The sequence below is a fragment of the Schistocerca nitens genome, chromosome 9 (genome assembly GCF_023898315.1).
Source record: "Schistocerca nitens isolate TAMUIC-IGC-003100 chromosome 9, iqSchNite1.1, whole genome shotgun sequence".
Lineage (NCBI taxonomy): Eukaryota > Metazoa > Arthropoda > Insecta > Orthoptera > Acrididae > Schistocerca > Schistocerca nitens.
The window spans coordinates 503,875,374-503,901,142 of NC_064622.1; the positions used below are offsets into that span (position 1 = coordinate 503,875,374).

The following is a 25,769-nucleotide window of genomic DNA, read 5'->3' on the forward strand; positions in this document are numbered from 1 at the left end:
TTCTGAAGTCTGGATGATGGTGGCCGGATGGGACGGGGGTGGGGGCTGACAGCTCATATCAGATTGCACTCAGGTGTAATGCTCTCAGAAAGATTGGGAACCACTGCCTTAGATGCTTCGATCAGTCGGGAACGGAGTAAATAACTATAGGATCTGTGTTTCTTTTTATTAGAAAGGAACAGCACAATAAATTTCCTTGAAATTAGACAAGCGCTAATTTTAATATACTGTTCTGATTAAAACAAATGAAAAAGACACCAAAGACCTGATCATTTTCGTACCTTGGTATCTCTGATTACATGGGTGACGCATCACTGTTAAGTCACGGACTTCAGATCAGAAATAAAAATGATTCACCCGGGATCACACCATCCTAACAAACTATAAAGAAGATTTTGTCAAGTAACCTATGTGATAAGTCGGAAGTATACTCGCATGTCGTTAATCATTCCTTATCAAAAATGGTTCAAATGGCTCTGAGCACTATGGGACTCAACATCTTAGGTAATAAGTCCCCTAGAACTTAGAACTACTTAAACCTAACTAACCTAAGGACATCACACACACCCATGCCCGAGGCAGGATTCGAACCTGCGACCGTAGCAGTCCCGCGGTTCCGGACTGCAGCGCCAGAACCGCTAGACCACCGCGGCCGGCATTCCTTATCGATATTACCTTCTTTAAATAACTTTAATAAAAGTTAAAGAAGTGCTTCACATAGGTCACTGCAGACATAAGGAACCCCCAGAGATACCTCAGCTGTTCAAATGCGAAACCGTGTTAACGTAGATACCCCTACTTTCTAAAAACGATAGTGAACAGCTAACGTTGCTCGTCTGGTATTAGTGGTCTCCCTCTGCTGTAATTAGAAACCAGCGAAAAGCGCCAGCCTAGATGTTCGTTAAGTTTTGGGATAATACTAAGGAATACATTAAATGTTTTCGCAATTGGGAATAGTGACAACCAGCAGCTGTAAAATGGAATGATGACATGACAATTTGTGCGGGATCGAGACTCGAACCCCGGATTTCCCGCTTATCGCGAGCGGTCGCGTTACCGTTTGGCTATCCGTGCACGACTCACGGCCAAACCCAAACTTCCGTATGTCATCAACCAAGGAACTTTGCATCGTAATCCGAATGACACAGGCGGTGCAATATTGTAACACACTACTGGCCATTAAAATTGCTACATGACGAAGATGACGTGCTACAGACGCGAAATTTAACTGACAGAAAGAAGATGCTGTGATACACAAATGATTAGCTTTTCATAGAATTCACACAAGGTTGGCGCCGGTGGCGACACCTACAACGTGCTGACATGAGGAAAGTTTCCAACCGATTTCTCATACACAAACAGCAGTTGACCGGCGTTGTCTGGTGAAACGTTGTTGTGATGCCTCGTGTAAGGAGGAGAAACGCGTACCATCACGTTTCCGACTTCGATAAGGTCGGATTGTAGCCTATCGCGATTGCGGTTTATCGTATCGCGACATTGCTGCTCGCGTTGGTCGAGATCCAATGACTGACTGTTAGCAGAATATGGAATCGGTGGGTTCAGGAGGGTAATACGGAACGCCGTGCTGGATCCCGACGGCATCGTATCACTAGCAGTCGAGATGACAGGCATCTTATCCGCATGGCTGTAACGGATCGTGCAGCCACGTCTCGATCCCTGAGTCAACAGATGGTGACGTTTGCAAGACAACAACCGTCTGCACGAACAGTTCGACGACGTTTACAGCAGCACGGACTATCAGCTCGGAGACCATGGCTGCGGTTAGCCTTGACGCTGCATCACAGACAGGAGCGCCTGCGACGGTGTACTCAACGACGAACTTGGGTGTACGAATGGCAGAACGTCATTATTTGCGGATGAATCCAGGTTCTGTATACAGCATCATGATGGTCGCATCCGTATTTGGCGACATCGCGGTGAACGCACATTGGAAGCGTGTATTCGTCATCGCCATACTGGCGTATCACCCGGCGTGATGGTACGGGGTGCCATCGGTTACAGGTCTCGGTCACCTCTTGTTCGCATTGACGGCACTTTGAACAGTGGAGGTTACATTTAAGATGTGTTACGACCCGTGGCTCTACCCTTCATTCGATCCCTGCGAAATCCTACATTTCAGCAGGATAATGCACGACCGAATGTTGCAGATCCTGTACGGGCCTTTCTGGATACAGAAAATATTCGACTGCTGCCCTGGCCAGCACATTCTCGAGATATGTCACCAATTGAAAAGTCTGATCAATGGTGACCGAGCAAATGGCTCGTCACAATAAGCCAGTCACTACTCTCGATGAACTGTGGTATCGTGTTGCAGCTGCATGGGCAGCTGTACTACCTGTACACGCCATCCAAGCTCTGTTTGACTCAATGCCCAGGCGTATCAAGGCTGTTATTACGGCCAGAGGTGGTTGTTCTGGGTACTGATTTCTCAGGATCTACGCACCCAAATTGCGTGAAAATGTAATCACGTGTCATTTCTAGTAAAATATATTTGTCCAATGAATACCCGTTTATCATCTGCATTTCTTCTTGGTGTAGCAATTTTAATTGACAGTAGTGCACTAAGGAAGGCTGGACGGAACTGCCGTTCAGTGATGAGTACACTGCCTCCAAGTACTTCATACTTGCGTGAAAATCGAAACACCTAGTAATACAGTCGTCTAATCCTGTACCATTTTCCTTGCTTCGTCAAAATTAATCCTGCAGGAATACCGCAGTTTTGAATCGTGGATGTAACTAGTGTTGTATCGAGTGAAGCCAGTGTGTCGCGTATTGGGGCCACAGGAGCAACAACACAGCATTCCTAGGGTTGGCCCGCGGTGCTCTGTACCTGGTGTTCTCTCCTATCCCTTCCGGTGTGAATGCTGATTCAGGTATGGCAATGGACAGTGGCGAATTCTCTGGGAATTCTCGTTCCCTTCTACGGTGTGAAGGGGACGTAAGAAGCTAGAAGTATAACTTCAAAGTGTGGTTTCACACTTGTCCGGTGCCATGAAAACGGGCGCTAGCTTACGCCGACTACCCGACAGCCTGCAGCGCGAGCAGCAAGCCAGGCGTTCCTAAAGGGCCACCTAGAACTAAACAAATGGATCGCGATATATCACTAGCGCGGCTGGTCTTTTGTAGATACCTGAAGAAAAGAGGAAGAACTACGATGCAGTCAGCATGAGAATACTCTGTGTTGGGACATTTTTTATACTTTTTGAGGGCCTGAGAAATTATGGTGATAATTTTTCTACTGTTTTCTTTTGACGATCTATGTGTAAGAATAAAGGATTCAACCCAAAACCACAACACATTTTTTAGAGACTGTATCTAACCTGTAGACATGTGGCTTTAACATTCAGACAAATGGAAAAAATGAAACATTTTAAATTTTATTGTAATTTTTATTCGTGTTTCAAACGGCTTAAATGAAGTTATGTATTTGAAATATTTCTGAGAAACAAATACGTATTTATTAAGGTATAATATTGCAGAAGACAATCTCAAAAGTGAAACGACGTTACGACAGTATTGGGCACTACACACTAAAGTTTGAATAGTTTGGCTCGGGCCCCCACGTGCTATGACACGAAAATATGTATATTCGTGACACTCAGCTTAATTGAGCGGCCCATAGATGTGGGTGGTCTCAATGTTTCGCTACGCTTTTCGTCATAGAGTACCGGCTCACACCTGTCGTAAACTCAGTTTTTATGCTGAAATAAAATATAAAAAAACAGTGCAGGCAGGTATTGCGGTGAAATTTAAAGTATTGAGTCACGTTGATTTATAATTTGAACAAGTAGTTTATTTTTCTTCAATATATTCAGTAAACACTTAAAATGCAGTGTGAGGTGCTTTTACGAAAGGGTGGCCTTTAACAACTGATGCTATAACACTTCACTATAACACTTCACATGTCGCGATCACGGCACTCGACAGTCTATTCACAATTCACAAGATACACTCTTGTCTGCTGTCCTAATCCACTATATTGCGCTCGAGTTGATCGCTTTCGAACGTGGCTACCAACCCACTACCACTACCACCACCAGATGCGCGGCACGTCCGGCTCTTAGTGCCGCTCAGAACCCACTCTCCTCAAAGATGGCCGTCCTATCCACGCACGAAGCGACTGCGTAACTCAAAACATTGTTTGACAGAAATTACGAATATTCTAAAACTAAACACAAGAACATATATGGTATATTGAAAAATATGGAAATTTTCCGGGCAATAACAGTTTAAAGTCCAATTTTTTTGTATCTACCACTGTTTTTTCACAAATAATGTTCTTGTGGCGTGATTTTGCTTTTCCCGGATTTTTGATACTAAACATAAATAAACAAATACAAATACATACATAATTACTCCTCTACCTCTTTAAACTTTAGAATGCTGCCGCTACTTTCGTCTCTTTAAATTTATGTATTACCAAAAACACAGTTTCTCTCTGTCAAATCCCATACCCCGACCTCTCATTTAAGAATGGTAAACTCTATGCTAAATTGGCTGTGATTGCTCGATGCAGCTCTACTAGCGACATCCGTAGACACTTTGTTCATATTAATCAGCCAAAGCACCGGCGAGATATTAGCTTTCAAACTTCCATAAACTTACAATTTTGAAGACAACAATAACTTTTAAACTATTCTATATTTTTGTGGCACGTCTAGATAATTTAGTTTTACATATTTTTCTGTTCATGAGTGCCAACTCGCACCTCCGTGTCACTCTTAGTTTTGCTTTTATCAACTTTTCTCTGGCATATAAATTTCTCCAAGCGCGCAGACACGGCCATACGCGCCCCTGGCAAGCGCTCGGGTTTTTCCAAGGCCGCTCGCCACGGCCCCGTAGCAACCGCCAGCTACGTACTCTGCGGCGGGAAAACTGCCCTCCCCTCCCCCCCCCCCCCCCCTCCACAGCTTGTACTGTCACAAAGTGTACGAAAAATTGTAATATTTAATTTAGAAATTGAGTGAGTGACGTAATAAGGTTGCGGAGTGGTCTGAGACAGCGCGGAATGTGCAAAATTTCCCTGTGAAGTCCTGGTAACGGAACTGTAGGGTGCTGGCAAGTGCTCCTACCCGCGAAAGGCAAAGGTCCCGAGTTCGAGTCTCGGTCCGGCACACAGTTTTAATCTGCCAGGAACCTTCAAATTTGGTATTGATTTGGAACGTTACTTTGAGCGATGTGGCCAGAAACTGTACATGTACAGGTATTCGCCACAGTTACACACTTATAATTTTTTTTATTTCGTTTTTACGAGTCTCTTCAAAGCCATCGCTTAATTCCTCGAATACCTCTACGGTAGCACTTGTTGTAAGGACTCCGTCCTTGTAAATATTTTGAGTGTTGTCCCATAAAATGGATCGCTCACGTACTAATGTAATTTGTAATTCCAATGTCTACTTCCACCATTATAAAACTGATAAGAGCGAGTATATATCACGCGAATGAACACAGTAACAAAGAAGACTCTTGACAATAAACGTCAGATATTGTAATTCTGTCGGAGACGACAAAGGACCTGGAAGAGCAGCTGAACGGAATGGACAGTGTCTTGAAAGGAGGATATAAGAGGAACATCAACAAAAGCAAAACGAGGATAATGGAATGTAGTCGAATTAAATCGGGTGATGCTGAGGGTATTAGATTAGGAAATGAGACGATTAAAGTAGTAAATGTGTTTTGTTGTTTGGGGAGCAAAATAACTGGCGATGGTCGAAGTAGAGAGGATATAAAATGTAGACTGGCAATGGCAAGGAAAGCGTTTCTCAAGAAGAGAAATTTGTTAAGATCGAGTATAGATTTCTCAGGAAGTCGTTTCTGGAAGTATTTGTATGGAGTGTAGCCATGTATGGAAGTGAAACATGGACGATAAATAGTTTAGACAAGAAGAGAACAGAAGCTTTCGAAATGTGGTGCTACGGAAGAATGCTGAAGATCAGATGGGTAGATCACATAACTAATGAGGAGGTATTGAATAGAATTGGGGAGGAGTTTGTTGCACAACCTGACAAAAAGAAGGGACCGGTTGGTAGGATATGTTTTGAGGCATCAATGGATCACAAATTCAGCATTGGAGGGCAGCGTGGGGGGTAAAAACCGTAGAGGGAGACCAAGAGATGAATACACCAAGCAGATTCAGAAGGATGTAGGTTGCAGTAGGTACTGGGCGATGAAGAAGCTTGCACAGGATAGAGTGGCATGGAGAGCTGCATCAAACCAGTCTCTGGACTGAAGACCACAACAACAACAGATCCATATGCGAACGCCAACGGTGCCCCGCAGCCGGCGCCCCTGCTGGCCGGACAACCGTGTGGTGGGTGGCTCCTCGTGGGGGTTCCTGTTCGCATCCCGCCACAGCCAGCGCACAACCCCCGCTCGCCGCACTGCTACAGTCTGCACGCGGATTTCTCCGGCTGTCAGTCGGCTACGTGGCGCAGCCGCCCGTGAACGTCACAGAGCGTCCTTGGCATTCCGTCGCAATGACGTGTCGTCACCGCTTACTCTCAATGCCTCCATAAAGAGTATGTCCGTATTTCGGAAACGTTACTTCCATTGTTTCATTCGTTGAACTCATTTTCCTTTCAGTATCTCTTCATCTGTTCCCTTTGTTTATTCTTGTGTTCTCCTGTCCACCCCATAGCTTTTCGGTTGGACTTATTAGGAAATTGATTCTAGTTACTCAATTATCCTTCTGAATTTCATTCTGTCTTGAAAGCCCTATTGATGTATACCAAGGAATTTCTGTTAATAAATTGTGTCTATTGCACACTTATGAAGCCGAGCCCAGAATTTTCTTCGACGGCTGTTGCTGTTCATGTAGCGGTGACAGTAGTAGTTCATTTTTGTTTGTACATGTCGAGGTGGGAAGCGTCCGCCGCTTCGCTACACCACTTCCGCGACCTTCACACTCTCATCACAGCGGTCGCAGGACTCTGGCGTGAGTAGTCCTGAACCGCCATTGGACGGCTTCTCGAAGCTGTGACGACAGACATTTCTTCTCGTGCTAAGATGAAATTCTACTCTGCAGCGGAATATGCGATGGTCTGAAACTCCCAGGCGGATTAAAACTGTATGGTGGGCCGGCACTCGAACTTGCGAGCTTTGCCTTTCTGCGGCAAGTGTTCAAGCTATTGGGCTATCCGAGCGCCAGTCACGACGCGCCCTCTCAGCTTTGCCTGTCTTGCGGGACTAGCAATCGCGGAAGAAAGGATGTCCCGAAGAAATGGTCTAGACGCAGCCTGGAGGACTGTACTCTGGGCTGCGAGGACTGGTCGTGGGTGCCGGTAGTATGTAGCTCTGTAGCTATCCGGCACACAGTTTTAATCTGCGTTCTTTCACGTTTGGGGAGACGTGGCAGTCAAATCGTACGAAACTACTCCCATTTGAAAGCTCTTAACAGAACCTGGGTTATCCTTGCAGTGTGGGCACGAGCGTTGTCAGGCAGCAAACTCGCCCCGCAGTTTGACGCAGTGCGCCGTTCGTTCCGACTCAACATTTGGCAGTCGACAGATGTCGACCGAACCAGCGGCACAGCTTCGCTGTCCCCAGAGGCAGCGACCGCAGCTCCACTCCTGTGGCGGCACGGCAGTTGCCGAAGCTGTCCTCGCACTGGACGTGTAAGCCGGCCTCACCACGGCTGGCGACCATAGCGCTCTCAAGCGGCAGTTGCCGGCTTCGTCTGGCGAACAAACCGCACACTTCATTTACAAACATTAACGCGAGAAAAACCGCTACGTCAGCTCCGTTGAAATACAGCGTTATTCTAAATGATGGACCAATTCTCAAAAATTCGTCTGTATACAAGCACAGATCCAAAATGAACAAGCTTCACACCAATGAAAATAGGAAGTTTTAAAGTTTTTGGCGGGCCATGATGGTTTCAGAAGCGACCAGTAGAGTTCGCGCGGCAACAGGACTTTCATTCTGTTTCCCTGTCAGTTGTGAGTGAGATGGCGACTGTGGACCACAAGGTTTTCTGCGTTCTTCAGTTCGCGAAAAGTGTGTCGCAAATTTCAGTGAAGCGGGCATTTCGTACCAAATTCGGAAATCAACCACCAACTCGCAAAAGAATTGACTGTTAAAACTTCCTGGCAGATTAAAACTGTGTGCCAGACCGAGACTCGAGAGCTTCTGTAAAGTTTGGAAGGTAGGAGACGAGATACTGGCAGAAGTAAAGCTGTGAAGACCGGGCGTGAGTCGTGCTTCGGTAGCTCAGATGGTAGAGCACCTGCCCGCGAAAGGCAAAGGTCCCGAGTTCGAGTCTCGGTCGGGCACACAGTTTTAATCTGCCAGGAAGTTTCAACAGACACAATGTTCGCATGTGGGGTTTGGAAAATCAACGTTCCCCGTTGCAACACGAAAGAGACTCACCGAAGGTCTACGTGTTCTGTGCCGTATCCCGTACAAAGGTTTATGGACCATTTTTCTTTGTGGAAAGAATTGTGACGGGAATCATGTACCTGGACATACAGCAACAATGGCTGTTGCCCCAAGTTATGGAAGATTCCCAGGACTTCATTTTCCAACGGGATGGAACTCCGCCTCATTGGCACCGCGATGTAATGACAAATTATTAAATTTATTAAATTGAATACGAAAAAAAACTTTGAAACTTCCTCTTGGTATAAAGCTTGTTCATTTTGGATTTGTACTTGAATCAATACACAGATTTGAAAATGCGTCCATCATTTACAATAACCCTGTAAATACTCCGTTCTCTATGTGATAGCCATGTTCTTGTCTCTGAAGTTCACACGAATAAAAACATCGCCTTTGACGAACATGTTAGAAGCCAAAAAGAGAAGTCCCATGTCAAATCAGTGAGCACATTGCCTTATAAAACTTCCATTGCGAACAGTGTGATAAAAATTTACAAAAGTCATCTGCGTAAGATAAAAGTTATTTCGTCGTTCTCAGCATTCAGAAAAACCCTGTGGCATTCTTATTACATCACTGTCCGTATCCAGTAGCGTGTGTGCGCGCGCGCATTCATTTTTCTACATTTAGATCTAGCTGCCATTCATCAGAACATCTAAAAATGTTGTCCGAGTCATCTTGTATCCACCAACTGTTACTCAACTTCGAGACCTTACCGTGCACAACAGCATCATCAGCAAACAATCGCAGATTGATGCCCACCTTGTTCGCCAAATTATTTTCGTATAGAGAGAACAACAGCGGTCCTATCACACTTCCCTGGGGCACTCCAGACGATACCCTTGTCTCTGATGAACACTCGCCGTCGAGGACAACATACTGGGTTCTGTTACTTAAGAAGTCGCGGAGCCACTCACATATCTGTGAACCTATTTCATATGCTCGTACCTTCTTCAACAGCCTACAGTGGGGCACCATGTTTAACGTGTTCCGGAAATGTAGAAATATGGAATCTGCCTGTTGCCCTTCATACACAGTTCACCGTATATAATTTGAGGAACGGGCAGGCTGTCTTTCGCACGAGCGATGCTTTCTAATTGCTCATTCGTGGACATACGGTTCTCGGTCTCAACAAAGTTTATTATATTCGACCTGGCAATATGTTCAAGGATTCTGAAGCAATCCGATGTTAGGGATACTGGTCTGTAATTTTTCTCTGTCCTTTATTATGCCCTTCTTATACACATCTACATCTACGTGGATACCCTGCAAATCACATTGAAGTGCCTGGCAGAGGGCTGATCGAACCACCTTCATGATTCTCTATTATTCTAGTCTCGTGTAGCGGGCGGAAAGAACGAACACCTATATCTTTCCGTAGGAGCTCTGATTTCCCTTACTTTTTCATGGTTATCGTAGGTCGGCGTCAACAAAATATTTTCGCATTCGGAGGAGAAAGTTGGTAATTGGAATTTCGTGAGAAGATTCCTCCGCAACGAAAAACACCATTGTTCTAATGATGTCCATCCCAAATCCTGTATCATTTCAGTGACACTCTCTCCCCTGTTTCGTGATAATACAAAACGTGGTGCCCTTCTTTGAACTTTTTCGATGTACTCCGTCAATCCAATCTGGTAAGGATCCCTCACCGCGCAGCAGTATTCTAAAAGAGGACGGACAAGCGTAGTGTAGGCCGGCTCCTTAGTAGATCAAATTCAAATGGCTCTGAGCAGTATGGGACTTAACTTCTTTGGTCATCAGTCCCCTAGAACTCAAAACTACTTAAACCTAACTAAACTAAGGACATCACACACATCCATGCCCGAGGCAGGATTCGAACCTGCGACCGTAGCGGTCCCGCGGTTCCAGACTGTAGCGCCTAGAACCGCATGGCCACTGCGGCCGGCCCTTAGTAGATCAGTTACATTTTCTAAGTGTCCTGCCAATAAAACGCAGTCTTTGGTTAGTCTTCCCCACATTTTCTATGTATTCCTTCCAATTTAAGTTATTTGTAATTGTAATTCCTAGGTATTTAGTTGAATTTACGGTCTTTGGATTTGACTGTCTTATCGTGTAACCGAAGTTTAACGGATTCCTTTTAGCACTTATGTGGATGACCTCACACTTTTCGTTATTTAGGGTCAATTGTCAATTTTCGCACCTTAAAGATATCTTTTCTACATCATTTTGCAATTTGTTTTGATCTTCTGATGACTTCACTAGTCGACAAACGACAGCGTCATCTGCAAGCAACCTAAGAGGGCTGCTCAGATTGTCTCCCAAATCGTTTATATAGATAAGGAACAGCAATGGGTCTATAACACCTTGGAAACGCCAGAAATCACTTCTGTTTTGCTCGACGTCTTTCCGTCAATTACTACGAACTGTGACGTCTCCAACAGGAAATCACGAATGCAGTCACATAACTGAGACGATATTCCATAAGCACGCAATTTCACTACAAGATGCTTGTGTGGTACAGTGTCAAAAGCCCTCGGGAAATCAAGAAATATGGAATCAGTTTGAGATCCCTTGTCGATAGCACTGAACACTTCGTGCGAGTAAGGAGCTAGTTGTATTTCACAATAATCATGTTTTCTAAATCCGTGTTGACTGTGTGTCAATAAAGCGTTTTATTCGAGTTAATTCATAATGTTCGAACACAATATATGTTCCAAAATTTTGCTGCATATCGACCTTAATGAGATGGGCCTGTAATTTACTGGATTACTCCTACTACCTTTCTTGAATATTGTGCAACTTTCCAGTCTTTGGGTGCGGATCTTCCGTCGAACGAACGGTTGTATATGATTGTAAGTATGGAGCTATTGCGTTAGCATACTCTGTAAGGAACCTATTTCGTTTACAGTCTGGACCTGAAGATTTGCTTTTATTAAGTGATTTAAGTTGCTTCACCATTCCGAGGATGTCTACTTCTACGTTCTACGTTACTCATGTTGGCAGCTGTTCCTGATTCGAATTCTGGAATATTTACTTCGACTTCGCAGGAGTCACGGTTTTTTTTTTTTTTTTCAGGCACGCGGGATTTTCCGCTGGGCAAAAGATTCGCGTTAAATGTAAGCTAAGTAAGGGGCCAATGCCGTAGAGTACCCTTTGAAAAACATAACTGGGATTCCATCCGGACGTGGTGATTTATTTGCTTTCAGATCTTTCAGTTGTTTCTGTGCGCCAGGGATGCTTATTGCTATGTCGTCCATACGGCAGTCTGTCCGATGGTCAAATGACGGTATGTTTGTATGGTTCTCTTGTGTGAACAATTTCTTGAACGTGAGATGTAAACCTTCGGATTTCGTTTTGCTATCTTCCATTGCCACACTAGACTGGCCAACAAGAGCTGAATGGAAGCCTTTGACCAGCTTAGCGATTTTACATAGGACCCGAATTTGCTGGAGTTGTGTATCAGATCTTTTGCTTGCTAAGGTATGACAATGGTGGTAGCTGTATGATTCGCGCATAGATCTTTTCACAGCCACACGAATGTGTACTAACCTTTGCTTGTCATTTGTGCGCTCTCTTTTGGACCGAGAGTGCAACAGCCTTGGCTTCCTCAGCATTTGTCGAATGTCGTTATTATACCTTGGTGAGTATTTTCCGTCCTTAATGCACTTACTAGGCGCATAATTGTCCAACCACACAACAGAAATAAGCACCTAGTCTTCTAAGTGATTTATTAACTGTAATATCCATAGTTGCTATAATGACATCATAATCGCTAATCCTTGTTTCTATACTGACGTTGTCGATAAGAGTCCGGGCTATTTGTAGCCATAAGGTCTAAGATATTTTCATTGCGTTTGGGCTGCTCAAGACAGTTTTCGGCAATTGAATCCATAGACATCGCAGTCTATACTCAATAGGTGAAAGTCGCACCCAACTAGTATTGAATGATCTGGCTGTTTACTCACCGTACACTTTCTTAGAATGGTTCTAGAACTGCCACAGCAGTATCGGGTCGCCGGTGAAAGCATCCAACAATTAACTTGGTTTCACCTACACCCGTTATACGCGACCAGATTACTTCAGTGTCTCAATTTCAACCACAGTAGGGACTATACTACGACAACTGCATTGAACGCTCCCCCTCCTATGGCTTCTAAACTGTTATTTCGATAAACGTTCCATGACTCGTTAAATATCTCAGAGCAGTCTACTTCGGGTTTTAGCCAGCCCTCATTCCCACTGATAATTTGAGCGTGAGAACTTTGCTGGAGGCCAGTAAATTCGGGAACTTTTTTAAGAATACTTCGACAGTTTACCGATTTTGACAGTCGAGGTGTCTTTACTTAGATCTTATATCTTTATCTGCAAATAAACTGGCGAGAGTTTTCATCAAAGTGCTTCAGACTTCACCCTAACGCAAAACGCGCATGCACACTGCACAAGTACTGTGTTATCAGAGTAGCTGCTTTATTTGTGAAGTTCACTTCCGACCTGCCAAGGGGAGTGCTACAATACCTCCCCCTCTCCCCCCCCCCCGCCTCCCTCCTTCCACCCGGTAAAGGAGGTGTAGAAATCTCTAGCAAGACTAGGCCTTCGTTTGATACCTTCCACTCGGCTCCAAAACAAAGGACACCTATTAACTTTGGGAACAGTGCTGCAAATTGCAATCTGTGCTTGCACCCGACAAGCGATGCTAGCAGTCTTCACCATCTCCGGCAGCCACCTGTATGGACTGAGGAGGGCCTCGAAACCCAAGTGAGCGGCGTCGTTGATACCGATGTGGATCGCAGCTTACAGGCGAATGCACCCTGCCCGCTCAATAGCCGCTGGCAAGGCGGATGAGTCGCCACTGGGAGACATTCCGAGTGCACATTGACTTTCTTTCCGGCCCTGAACGCTTTCTTCCTAAGGGGCCCCATAACGCGCCTAATGTTGGAGCTCCCGATAGGCAACAAGCCCCTGCTGACCTGTGCCTGCTCAGACCCTGCTGAAGGAATGACTCCTGTCCATTCACAGGCAAAATAGGCGAGGCCGGACGTCCAGCCTCCACACTGGCCGTCCGCCTCGAGCGACACGAACGCTTCACTCGCCCTTCTGTGAGGGCGGTTCCCCCGCATCGGGTACACTAGGAGGTGCCTCGGCAGCAGAGCCCGTGGGCGAAGCGAGCGACGCCTGGGGTGTCCAGTGCGACGCGCCAAGTTCTCCCCCAGCTCTACACCCTGAGGCAGCAGCTTGAAGCCGGCCGCTGTGGCCGAGCGGTTCTAGGCGCTTCAGTCCGGAACCGGACTGCTGCTACGGTCGCTGGTTCGAATCATGCCTCGGGCACGGATGTGTGATCTGTCCTTAGGTTAGTTAGGTTTAACTAGTTCTAAGTCTAGGGGACTGATGACCTCAGATGTCAAGTCCCAAAGTGCTTAGAGCCATTTGAACAGCTTGAAGGTGGCTAACCGTAGCCAAAACTATATTGGACTATTCGCGAACTGTGGCCAGCTCGTCGTGCGTTCGCACACAACACGCAGCATTCTACCCATCCTATCGCGACTAACTGAGAAAGTGTATTATAAAAGCTGACAGATCACTACATAAGTAATTTGTTACCCTCCTGGTGTGTCGCCAGTGGACGCTGATACCTTAATAAATTGTGGAACTGGCTGTCGAGAAGAAATAACAGACTGGACAAAATCACGCAGGAATTTTAAGCAAAGTTTACTGCTATACGTAACTTGCTGCCGTGGAAATGGGTCACAGGTGACAGAGGAGCCAACTGAGTTTCTCGTTGACCGCGTTTCTCTCGACGAAGCAAAAATCTGCTCCCGTCTTACTCAAGTCTTTCACGCTTCAATATGCAGTGGAACGTGAAATTCCGCAGCGTGACATCACAAAACTCAAGCAGCTCCACGTCTACGTTAGCTTTCACGTTCCGCGTGAGGGCTGCGTGGTGACTGAGACCTCGACTCGCATCCGGGACGATCGCGCCTCAGATACCTGTGCGCGTGCCCGCACCAGCACGCGTTAATGCGCGCGCACGCACACACAGATCTGCCGTGGTTCCTTTCAGTGGGTACAGACAAAATCTCTCATCGTTTCTTTGAAAAGAAAATAATCTGTGTCCTCCTCCTTTCTTCCCATATCCGAGCTTGCGTTTTGTTATTGATGACCTGATCGTCGCGCTGTGTTAAACCGCAGACTTTTTACCTCTTTTACAAAAATAGGGAAATAAATGCGTTAAGTTTAGTAATCGTTTCACTGTTCCTCAAAGTATTCACCTCCAGAAGTTATGCACTTTTCGATGCGTTCGAAGCAATTTTGAATTGTTTGCCCTAATTTGTTGTTAGTAATGTAAAAGCATTTTTTTGGAACCAAACAACAGTTTCTCCAGGTGAAGGAAATCGCTGCCCGCGTGTCCTTTGCGAACGAACAGAAACAGGCGCGTGAGAGACAACGAGACATTGGCTCGATTCCGGAAAGCGGTGGTCGGTGCGTGCCCAGTGCGACGAAAGCAACAAGCAGTCGTTGGCGGTGCAACCTCTTCTGTTGGTTTCGCTTCGTCTTGGAACACCCAAAAAATTGATTTCTCGTTTGTTCCCGCCTTTTCTTCTTCTTCTTCTTCTTCTTTTGTTACGCCCCTCTTATCATCCTGGATAGCCCCTTAATGGACTGCATTTTCTTCTCATCATACACTGAAGAGCCAAAGAAACTGGTACTTCTGCCTAATATCGTGTAGGGTGCCTGCGAGCAGCAGGACGAGGCATGAACTTGACTAATGTCTGAAGAAGCGCTGGAGGCAATTGACACCATGAATCCTGCAGGGCTGTCCATAATTCCGTAAGAATGAGAGGGGCTGGAGATCTTTTCTGAACAGCGCGTTGCAGGGCATCCCACATATGCTCAACAATGTTCATGTCTGGGGGGGGGGGGGTCTGGTGGCCAGCGGAAGTGTTTGAACTTAGCAGAATGCTCCTGGACCCACTCTGTAGCAATTCTGGACGTCTGGGGTGTCGCATTGTCCTGCTGCAATTTCCCAAGTCCGTCTGAATGCACAGTGGACATGAATGGATGCATGGGATCAGACAGAGTGCTTACGTACGTGTCACCTGTCAGAGTCGTATCTAGACGTATCAGGGGTCCCATATCATCCCAGCTGCACACGACTCCACCAGCTTGAACAGACCCCTTCTGATTATGCAGGGGCCATGGATTCATGAGGTTGTCTCCATACCCTTGCACGTCCGACCGCTAGATACAATCTGAAACGAGACTCGTCCGACCAGGTAACATATTTCCAGTCGCCAACAGTCCATTGTCGGTGTTGACTGGCCCAGGCGAAGCGTAAAGCTTTGCGTCGTGCTGTCATCGAGGGTACACGAGTGGGCCTTCGGCTCCGAAAACCCTTGTCGACGCTGTTTCGTTAAATGGTTCACACGCTGATACTTGTTGATGTCCCAGCATTGAAATTTGTAGCAATTAGCGGGGGTTGCACTTCTGTCACCCTGAACGATTCTCTTCAGTCGTCGTCCGTCCCGTTATTGCAGGATCTTTCACGGACCGCAGCGATGTCGGAGATTTGATGTTTTGCCGGATTTGTGATATTCACGGTACACTCGTGAAATGATGGTACGAGAAAATCCCCACTTCGTAGCTACCTCGGAAATGCTGTGTGCCGTGGCTCTTGCGCCGACAATAACACCACATTCAAACTCACTTAAATCTCGGTGGTTGATTTCGTAGAAGGCACCAAACTGCGAGGTCATCGGTCTCATCGGATTAGGGCAGGATGGGGAAGGAAGTCGGCCGTGCCCTTTCAAAGGAAGCATCCCGACATTTGCTTGAACCGATTTAGGGAAATCACGGAAAACCTAAATCAGGATGGCCGGACACGGGATTGAACCGTCGTCCTGCCGAATGAGAGTCCAGTATGCTGACCACTGCGCCACCTCGTTTGGTACTTGAAGATTTATAACCTACCATTGTAGCAGTAGTAACCGATCTAACAACTATGCCAGACGCTTGTTGTCTTATATAGGCGTTGCTAACCGCAGCGCCGTAATCTACCTGTTTACATATCTCTGTATTTGAATATGCATTTCTATGTTAGTTCCTTTGGCGCCTCAGTGTGTAGTAGACTGTGTGCTCTGACCCAGCTGAACTGATCGTTGATGGAAATGGTTATTATCCGCCATGTTCGAAAGCAACGACGGAATATTTATGGATGATAGTGCGCCGTGTCACCGAGCCACAATTGTTCGCGGTTGATTTGATGAATATTCTGGACAATTCGAGCGAATGATTTGGCCAGCCAGGTCGCCCGACATAAAGCCCATGCAACATTTATGGGACATAACCGAGAGATCAGTGAGTGCACAACAACCTGCACTGGCAACACCGCCGCAATTCTGGACGGCTGTAGAGGAAACATGGCTCAATATTTCTGCAGAGGACTTCCAACCACTTGGTGAGTCCATGCCAGGTGGAGTTGCTCACTACGCTGGGCAGGAGGTGGTCCGACACGATATTAGGTGGTATCCCATGCCTTTTGTCACCTCAGTGTCCTCCGTCCGGCGTTAAACTGAACAAAGTTGATGACATTTCCCTGTTTGACACATCGTTATCAGAAACTCTTCCGATAGTTCTGCTCCACATCTCAGTGTTGCCTTTTGCATGCCAAGCTAGGAAATGACACAACCGGCCGCGGTGGCCGAGCGGTTCTAGGCGCTACAGTCCGGAACCGCGCCACTGCTACGGTCGCAGGTTCGAATCCTGCCTCGGGCATGGGTGGGTGTGATGTCCTTAGGTTAGTTAGGTTTAAGTGGTTCCAAGTTCTAGGGGACTGATGACCTCAGATGTTAAGTCCCATAGTGCTCAGAGCCATTTGAACAATTTTTGTAATGACACATTACACGATCACTCGTTACCTCCCCTCTCCCCCCTCTCCTTCTCCGTCTCTTTCTCTCTGTCCCTCTCCCTCCTCTTTCCGTTCCTCAAAGTACGAGTATATCAGCGGGCTTTTCTTTTGTCGCCAGTGGAAAATAGACACTGAATCGACTACATAGTCGGTGGATTTGCGGTTGTAGCGGCCACTCCAAACCTTCGCCGGACAATGAACAAGGTGTGGAGCAATCGTTTCACTCATGTGACTGAGCACCAAACCACATGTTTCACTAAAAGTAGGAGAGCACACGGCGGCCCGACTGCCCGCCGAGCGAGTGGAATATGCAAGTGGCGGAGAAGCGGGGCGGGCTGGGGGACCCACGGGCGGCGGCTGCACGGCGACCTCTGCCGCCCCCTCACCAGCTGCGCAGTGACCACGGCGTGACGTCAGACAAGTCGCATCACTACCGAGACATCGTCAGATGTTCCTTGAGTGCCCCCTCGCTCACTGACTCTCGCTCCAGTTTGGTGTCTGTCAGTTCAAGCGCGCAGCGGGTGTAGCTCATCACAGGGTACAACAGTACATAGCGACCAGAGTAGTGACTGTAGCAAGAGGACTATTACTGAAGAGCTTGCACTACAACACGTAGACTCTATAGAAGATGAGTAAATCTGCCAGTACTTGTAAATAAAGAGCCGTGTTAATCCTCGGGTGAACTTGTGTTGTAGAAAGAAGATACCAACTACCCACAGCCCCCTTTCTCCTCAGACGTCGGTTGCCTTTCCTTCGGCTCATTTCGTTTAAAGTAAGTGCTACACAAAAACTCCTTTAGCAACCCGTGTAATTGAGTTCAAATGTCACCAAGCCTTACCTCGAGCAACGTGGTACGCGCACTGTGTAGCAGAGGCACATCTTGCTGCCATGTGAGATGGTATATCTGATCCCTGACCAGTCGGTCCGGCACGTCCCCCCAGATGGAATATTCTCAGTCCTCTGGGTATTTCTGTCTGGGGTCGTGTCGAGAGTCAAGTGTGCAGCAGTCTCGTCGATGCGGTCCGAGAACTGTAGCAGTCAGTTTTGCAGTCGTGTCAAAATTTAAGACGCGATTCGGAGGCGTCTGAAAGAATTCACTACTCAGTGCAGAGATGAGAGCTGTCTTTCCACCAAATATGAGGGCGACGCGTGGAACGCGGGCTGGGAGCGTACACTAACAAGGGAACCTCCCCATCGCACCCCCCTCACATTTAGTTATAAGTCGGCACAGTGGATAGGCCTTGAAAAACTGAACACAGATCAATCGAGAAAACAGGAAAAAGTTGTGTGGAACTGTGAAAAAAATAAGCAAAATATACAAACTGAGTAGTCCATGCGCAAGATGGGAAACATCAAGGATAGTGTGAGCTCAGGAGCGCCGTGGTCTCGTGGTTAGCGTGAGCAGTTGCGGCACGAGAGGTCCTTGATTCAACTCTTCCCTCGAGTGAAAAGTTTACTTTCTTTATTTTCGCAAAGTTATGATCTGTCCGTTCGTTCATTGACGTCTCTCTTCACTGTAATAAGTTTAGTGTCTATGCGATTAGTAGACGATCGGACGTGTCTCTCCAATGGGAACCGAAAACATTTGATCGCAAGGTCATAGTTCAACCGATTCCTCCATAGGAAAACACGTCTGATATATTCTATACGACAATGGTGACGGCATGTGCGTCACATGACAGGAATATGTTGTCGACCCACCTAACTTGTACACTTGGCGAATGGGTAAAAAGATTCTTCTACCTTGCCCGATACTACGGCGCAGTTACCTCGCATCGGACGGACTGACAGATAATAACTGTCTGAAAATAAAAAATTAAACTTTTCACTCGAGGGAAGACTTGAACCAACGACCTCTCGTTCCGCAACTGCTCACGCTAACCACGAGACCACGGCACTCCTGAGCTGACACTATCCTTAATGTTGCTTATCTTGAGCATGGACTACTCAGTTTGTATACTTAGCTTATTTTTTTTTTCGTAGTTCCACACAACTTCTTCCTGTTTTCTCGATTGATCTGTGTTCAGTTTATCAAGGCCTATCCACTGTGCCAACTTATAACTAAATCTGAGGGAGGTGCGATGGGGAGGTTCCCTTGTAAGTTCCAACGGCTAACGTGCTCAGGTGCTGAAGTAGGACAAGCGGCAACTAGGGTCGCTTGCGTCAAGCTGTGTCGCTTGCGCCTAAAACCTGTCGGGCCTGACAACATTAAGTCGTCAGCCGAAAAGGCCCGCACGGGCGCTCGAACTCTCTACATGTCTCCTCTCTGATGTGTCTAATAAACACAACAGACACACACAGTCATCAGTAATATAGTCTCCTTCACTATTTGCAACTACCTGCTAATGCCGGAGTAACTCCACTACTGTATGAATCATGTGGTTTGAGGCGAAGAATTCGTCGAGCCATGTTAGGCGCACATTTTTATCCGAAAAGGAAGTTCCTTGAAGGTTATTCAGTAGAGAGAAGAAAGGTGAAAATCTGAGGGCGCAAGATCAGATGGGTGCGGAATGACTTCTCAACCATGAACAAGTGTTTTTGATCAGTTTAGCAGAATGCGGACGGGCATTATCGTGGAGTAGTACATTATGTGATCAAAAGTATCCGGACACCTGGCTAAAAATAACTTACAAGTACGTGGCGCCCTACGTCGGTAATGCTGGAATTCAATATGGTGTTGGCCCACCCTTAGCCTCGATGACAGCTTCCACTCTCGAAGGCACACGTTCAATCAGTTGCTGGAAAGTTCCTTGGGGAATCGCAGCCCATTCTTCACGGAGTGCTGCAGTGAGGTGAAGTATCGATGTCGGTCGTTCATGCCTGGCACGAAGTCGGCGTTCCAAAACATCCCAAAGGTGTTCTATAGGATTCAGGTCTGAACTCTGTGCAGGCCAGTCCATTACAGGGATGTTATTGTCTTGTAAACACTCCGCCACAGGCCGTGAATTATGAACAGGTCCTCGATCGTGTTGAAAGATGCAATCGCCATCCCTGAATAGTGCCTGATAGTGCCACGCAAAAAAAGGTGTGCAAGCCCCCTCCGTGAAAAACACGACGACACCATAACACCACCGCCTCCGAATTTTACCATTGCCACTACACACGCTGGCAGATGACATTCACCGGGCATTCGCCATACCCACACCCTGTCATCGAATTGCCACATTGTGTACCGTGATTCGTCACTCCACACAACGTTTTTCCACTGTTCAAGCGTTCAATCTTTACGCTCCTTACGCCAAGTGAGGCGTCATTTGGCATTTACTGGCGTGATGTGTGGCTTATGAGCAGCCGCTCGACCATGAAATCCACGTTTTCTTACTTCCGGCCTAACTGTCCTAGTACTTGCAGTGGATCCTGGTGGAGTTTGTAATTCCTGTGTGATGGTCTGGATACATGTCTGCCTATTACATATTACGACGATCTTCAACTGTTGGCGGCCTCTTTCAGTCAGCAGACGAGATCGGCTTGTACGCTTTTGTGCTGCACATGTCCCTTCACTTTTTCACTTGACTATCACATCGGAAACAGTGGACCTAGGGATGTTTAGGAGTGAGGAAATCTCACGTACAGACGTACGACACAAGTGACACCCAATCACCTGCCCACGTTCGAAGTCCGCTGAGTTCCGTGGACCGCCCCATTCTGCTCTCTCACGATGTCTAATGACTACTGAGGTCGCTGATATGGAGTACGTGGCAGTAGGTGGCAGCACAATGCGCCTAATATGAGAAACGTATGTTTTTGGGGGCGTCCGGATACTTTTGATCACGTTGTGTATCATTTCACGCACTCTTCGTGGTCGTTGTTCTTGGATTGTGTCTGCAAGACGTCTCACTTGTTGACAATAAATGTCGGCAGGGACGGTTACCCTTCGGGGGAGCAATTCGTAATACACCACACCGTCACTGTTCCACGTTATCTTTTGCAAATCCCCGCAGGTCTCTGTGCGGAGGTGTTTTTTTGAATCCAACTGCTGCGGTCAGGTCATCGGTCCCTAGGCTTACACACCACTTAATCTAACCTGAACTAACTTACACTAAGGACAACACACACACCCATGCCCGAGGGAGGACTCGAACCTCTGACGGGGGGAGCCACGCGGCACGGCAGTTGCTGCTTTGTTTGGGCTCAGCTATTTCTTTCTTTTCCTTGCGTAAGCAGAAAGATGCCATTTCTCAGGACCAGTAACGAATCGGGATGGGAATGGTCGGTGTTGTTCACTAGCCAATTGCTGACGAGCGAGCTGAGATGCAACTACGGTCACCCGCTCATGTTTGTGATTTTATCTCGTAGCATACGTACCCATAGACCCGTTTTTTTAACCATCCTCACTGCATGCAAATGTCGCTCGTTGGTGATATGAAAACAATTCATCACATTTGCATGTTCTGGAGAACATGTAAGTGGATCAATGCGTGTAAAAGATCTACATCAAACCCTTAAGGTCTTCGTCAACGTGGGGACTCACTAATGTCAAAACGACCGTCGTTGAACTAGAAAACCACTTTCTTGCCGTGCTCTGTTCTGTGGCTTTATCCTCATACACGGTGCAAATGTTTCTGACAGGCTGCGTTGCTGTCAGCCCTTTACTGACCGCAACCAGAATATGTCGGAAAAGTTGATTTCTGCATTTGACACTCCATTTTCTAGTGTACATAGCTCGACTCACTATCTCCAAATAATAAAATGACAATATCTAAACTCAAATAGCAACAGTGAACTAAAAATAAAAAATGACAATCGATAAATAAACCCATAGCAAACGGAATACCAACATGCGAAACAAAAGCGCTACGAACTTAGGCGCCAACCTAATGTAAAGGAAAGGGTACCTTTAACTCCCATAAGAAATGAACTAGTAAGTGGACGAGTAATGTAGAAGGTGACGCTAGACACAGAAAAAGAAATTCGTCATATTGAGTCTGAGAGGAATAGCGTCCGGACGCAATGATTGCTTGCTCTTTCACTAAGAAGAGAACGCGACTAGTCTGCCGCGTTGAAAGTCGGTTTCGACATAAAATAATGCTTAATGAAAGGCTAGTTCATAATGTAAAATGTGTCGCCTGTCCTAAATTTTAAACAGTCCAAACGAGCAAATTTTTTTATGTCCTCCGTAGACAACATTCTGACATAGGTTATAATAAAAGAAGTTTTCGTCCTCATTTGAGAAGAAAGAAAAAAATAAATACTGAGTAAAGTAGGACCCGGATCAACAGTTACATATCAGTCATTATATTCCCGAAGGTTGCCATTGAATACACTCGAAGAGCGTGAAATTTTCACTGTTTGGAATAAATAACAGTATCAGCTGTAAGATGAATACTGTAAAGCGATTTGCGAAACAGAACCTTTTTCGAAATATTTCCTAATCTGTTATAATCTCCCAAGCACTTGGAAGATCAATTGAACAGAATGGATAGTGTCTTGAAAAGAGCTTGTAAGAAGAATAACAACGGAAGTAAAACAGTGTGAATTCGGTAGGGGAATTAGATTAGGCAATGAGACAATAAAACTAGTTGACGACTTTTACGATTTGAACAGAAATATAACAGTCGATCACAGAAGTAGAGAGGATGTAAAATGCACACTAGGCAACAACAAGAAATGCGTTTCTGTAAAAGAGAAATGTGTTAACATCGACTATAAATTTAACTAATAGGAAGTATTTCCTGAAGGTGTTTGTCTGGAGTGTAGCTTTGTACTGAAACGAAGCGTTGACGATAAACGTTTTGAACAAGACGTGATTAGAAGCTATTGAAGTATGCTGTTACAGAAGAATACAGAAGATTATATGGATACACCGGATAACTTTTTGAAGTGAAGTGGTACGGAATCGGATCATGGCTAAGTCAAATTTGTGACAGAACTTGGCTAAAAGGAGATATGGGTTGACGTGATACATCCTGGGTCACGAATGAATCGCCATTATGGTAACGGTGATAAGTGTACGTGTGGGGGAGGGGGGCTGGAGGGGGCGGGGTAGGCGAGCAAGAGATGACTACGGTAAGCAGTTGCAGCTGGATGTGGGCCTCAGTAGTTCTGCAGAGGTAAAGAGGCTTGCACAGGATACACTGGAGTAGAGAGCCACACAACAGCGCATGATGTCCCTTCATCCTGTTTTGTTTTTTCAGATGATTTGCCGAATACTGGCTTTCGGCAGTTGTCTCACACTGGCTCTAACCCAGCCAGCTCGTCTTGGCGATGCGTTGATCTGCTAACCCAGTCTAGTATTCAACATTTTATTGGTGTATTTATTTTGTTTAGTGATGTACGAAAAACGCATTTTACAGATTTTTTCATTTATTACCATGAATGCAACACTAAGCGATTCACTTTGAAAATAACAAGATGCGCTGTTATAGGACGGAAAACGACGGCCAGTCCGAGTATGACTTTCGGGTTGTTCTCCACGCTCGCTTAAGCGAATGCTGGGCTGTTCGCCAAATTCTTTATGCCCATGGCTCCACAACGGAGAATTTCCAGCACACGGTGTTCAACTCTCTTCGACGGTTACCTTTTCTTTGTGTGCAACATATTAAAATTGTAATTCTTGGTGTATCATATGTTATGAGTTCCAAGCCGTGCTCTAGAGCTCAAACTATTGTATCTCAAAGGATTGATAAAAGGATTGATAAGCATCTCGTAAAATTGTTTGACAGTAGATTTCTTTGATAACTGAAAGACAATCACCATTTCAACAGTACATGCAAAGCACAACTTTTCGTATTATTAAGATTATCTTTGATACTGCCTGTTACGAGTTAATGTATCGAAAGTATCACTACTACAAAGAACCCAACAGTCTCATGCCCTGTTTTGCAATAATTGACAGGCCTTAGCAGACTTTCCTGCGGATTTAATTTCGTAACTTTTTCAGTCTACTCAACAGCCTTGAATTTTTACCATTGGACGCGAAGACTCTGCCTGTTGCATGATTGATTTCAATTTTTCGTCTGTTTTTGGCTCCGAATGATCACATTTGGGACTACATACACTACTGGCCATTAAAATTGCTACATGACGAAGATGACGTGCTACAGACGCGAAATTTAACTGACAGGAAGAAGATGCTGTGATGTGCAAGTGATTAGCTTTTCAGAGCATTCACACAAGGTTGGCGCCGTTGGCGACACCTACAACGTGCTGACATGAGGAAAGTTTCCAACCGCTTTCTCATACACAAACAGCAATTGACCGGCGTTGCCTCGTGAAACGTTGTTGTGATGCCTCGTGTGAGGAGGAGAAATGCGTACCTTCACGTTTCCGTCTTTGATAAAGGCCGGATTGTGGCCTATCGCGATTGCGGTTTATCGTATCGCGACGTTGCTGCTGGCGTTGGTCGAGATCGAATGACTGTTAGCACAATATGGAATCGGTGGGTTCAGGAGGTATCCGCATGGCTGTAACGGATCGTGCAGTCACGTCTCGTTCCCTGAGTCAACAGATGGAGACGTTTGCAAGACAACAACCATCTGCACGAACAGTTCGACGACGTTTGCAGCAGCATGGACTATCAGCTCGGTGACAATGGCTGCGGTTACCCTTGACGCTGCATCACAGACAGGAGCGCCTGCGATGGTGTACTCAACGACGAACCTGGGTGCACGAATGGCAAAACGTCATTTTTTCGGATGAATGCAGGTTCTGTTTGCAGCATTATGATGGTCGCATCCGTGTTTGGCGACATCGCGGTGAACGCACATTGGAAGCGTGTATTCGTCATCGCCATACTGGCGTATCACCCGGCGTGATGGAAGGGGGTGCCATTGGTTACACATAAAGGGTCACCTCTTGTTCGCATTGACGGCACTTTGAACAGTGGACGTTACATTTGAGATGTGTTACGACCCGTGGCTCTACCCTACATTCGATCTCTGCGAAACCCTACATTTCTGCAGGATAATGCACGACCTCAAGTTGCAGGTCCTGTACGGGCGTTTCTGGATACAGAAAATGTTCGACTGCTGCCCTGGCCAGTACATTCTCCAGGTCTCTTACCAGTTGAATACGTCTGGTCAATGGTGGGCGAGCAACTGGCTCGTCACAATACGCCAGTCACTACTCTTGATGAACTGTGGTATCGTGTTGAAATTGCATCGTGAGCTGTACCTGTACACGCCATCCAAGCTCTGTTTGACTCAATGCCCAGGCTTATCAAGGCCGTTATTACGGCCAGAGGTGGTTGTTCTGAGTACTGATTTGTCAGGATATACGCACCCAAATTGCGTGAAAATGTAATCACATGTCAGTTGTAGTATAATATATTTGTCCAATGAATACCCGTTTATCATCTACATTTCTTCTTGGTGTAGCAATTTTAATGGCCAGTAGTGTAATTCATTTGCACTCCCTTTCTCCATCTCTTCCTCTCTGCCCCCAGTCTATGTCTCTACCCCTCGCCCTCTCCCTTTCCCTTTTTCGCCCTCTCGCCCTCGGTCCGTTTGTTCTTTCCATTTCTCCGTCGGAGCTCGAAAGGTAAAAACAGTGCTATTCAAAAAGAAGGAATAGA

General features: G+C 46.1%; 1 protein-coding gene across 1 annotated transcript in view; it reads left to right on the forward strand.

Annotated features, from left to right (window-relative positions):
- LOC126204437 (serine/threonine-protein kinase SIK3) overlaps positions 1-25,769 on the forward strand; it is a 538,421-nt gene that overhangs the window by 394,843 nt on the left and 117,809 nt on the right. The window lies entirely within an intron of this gene.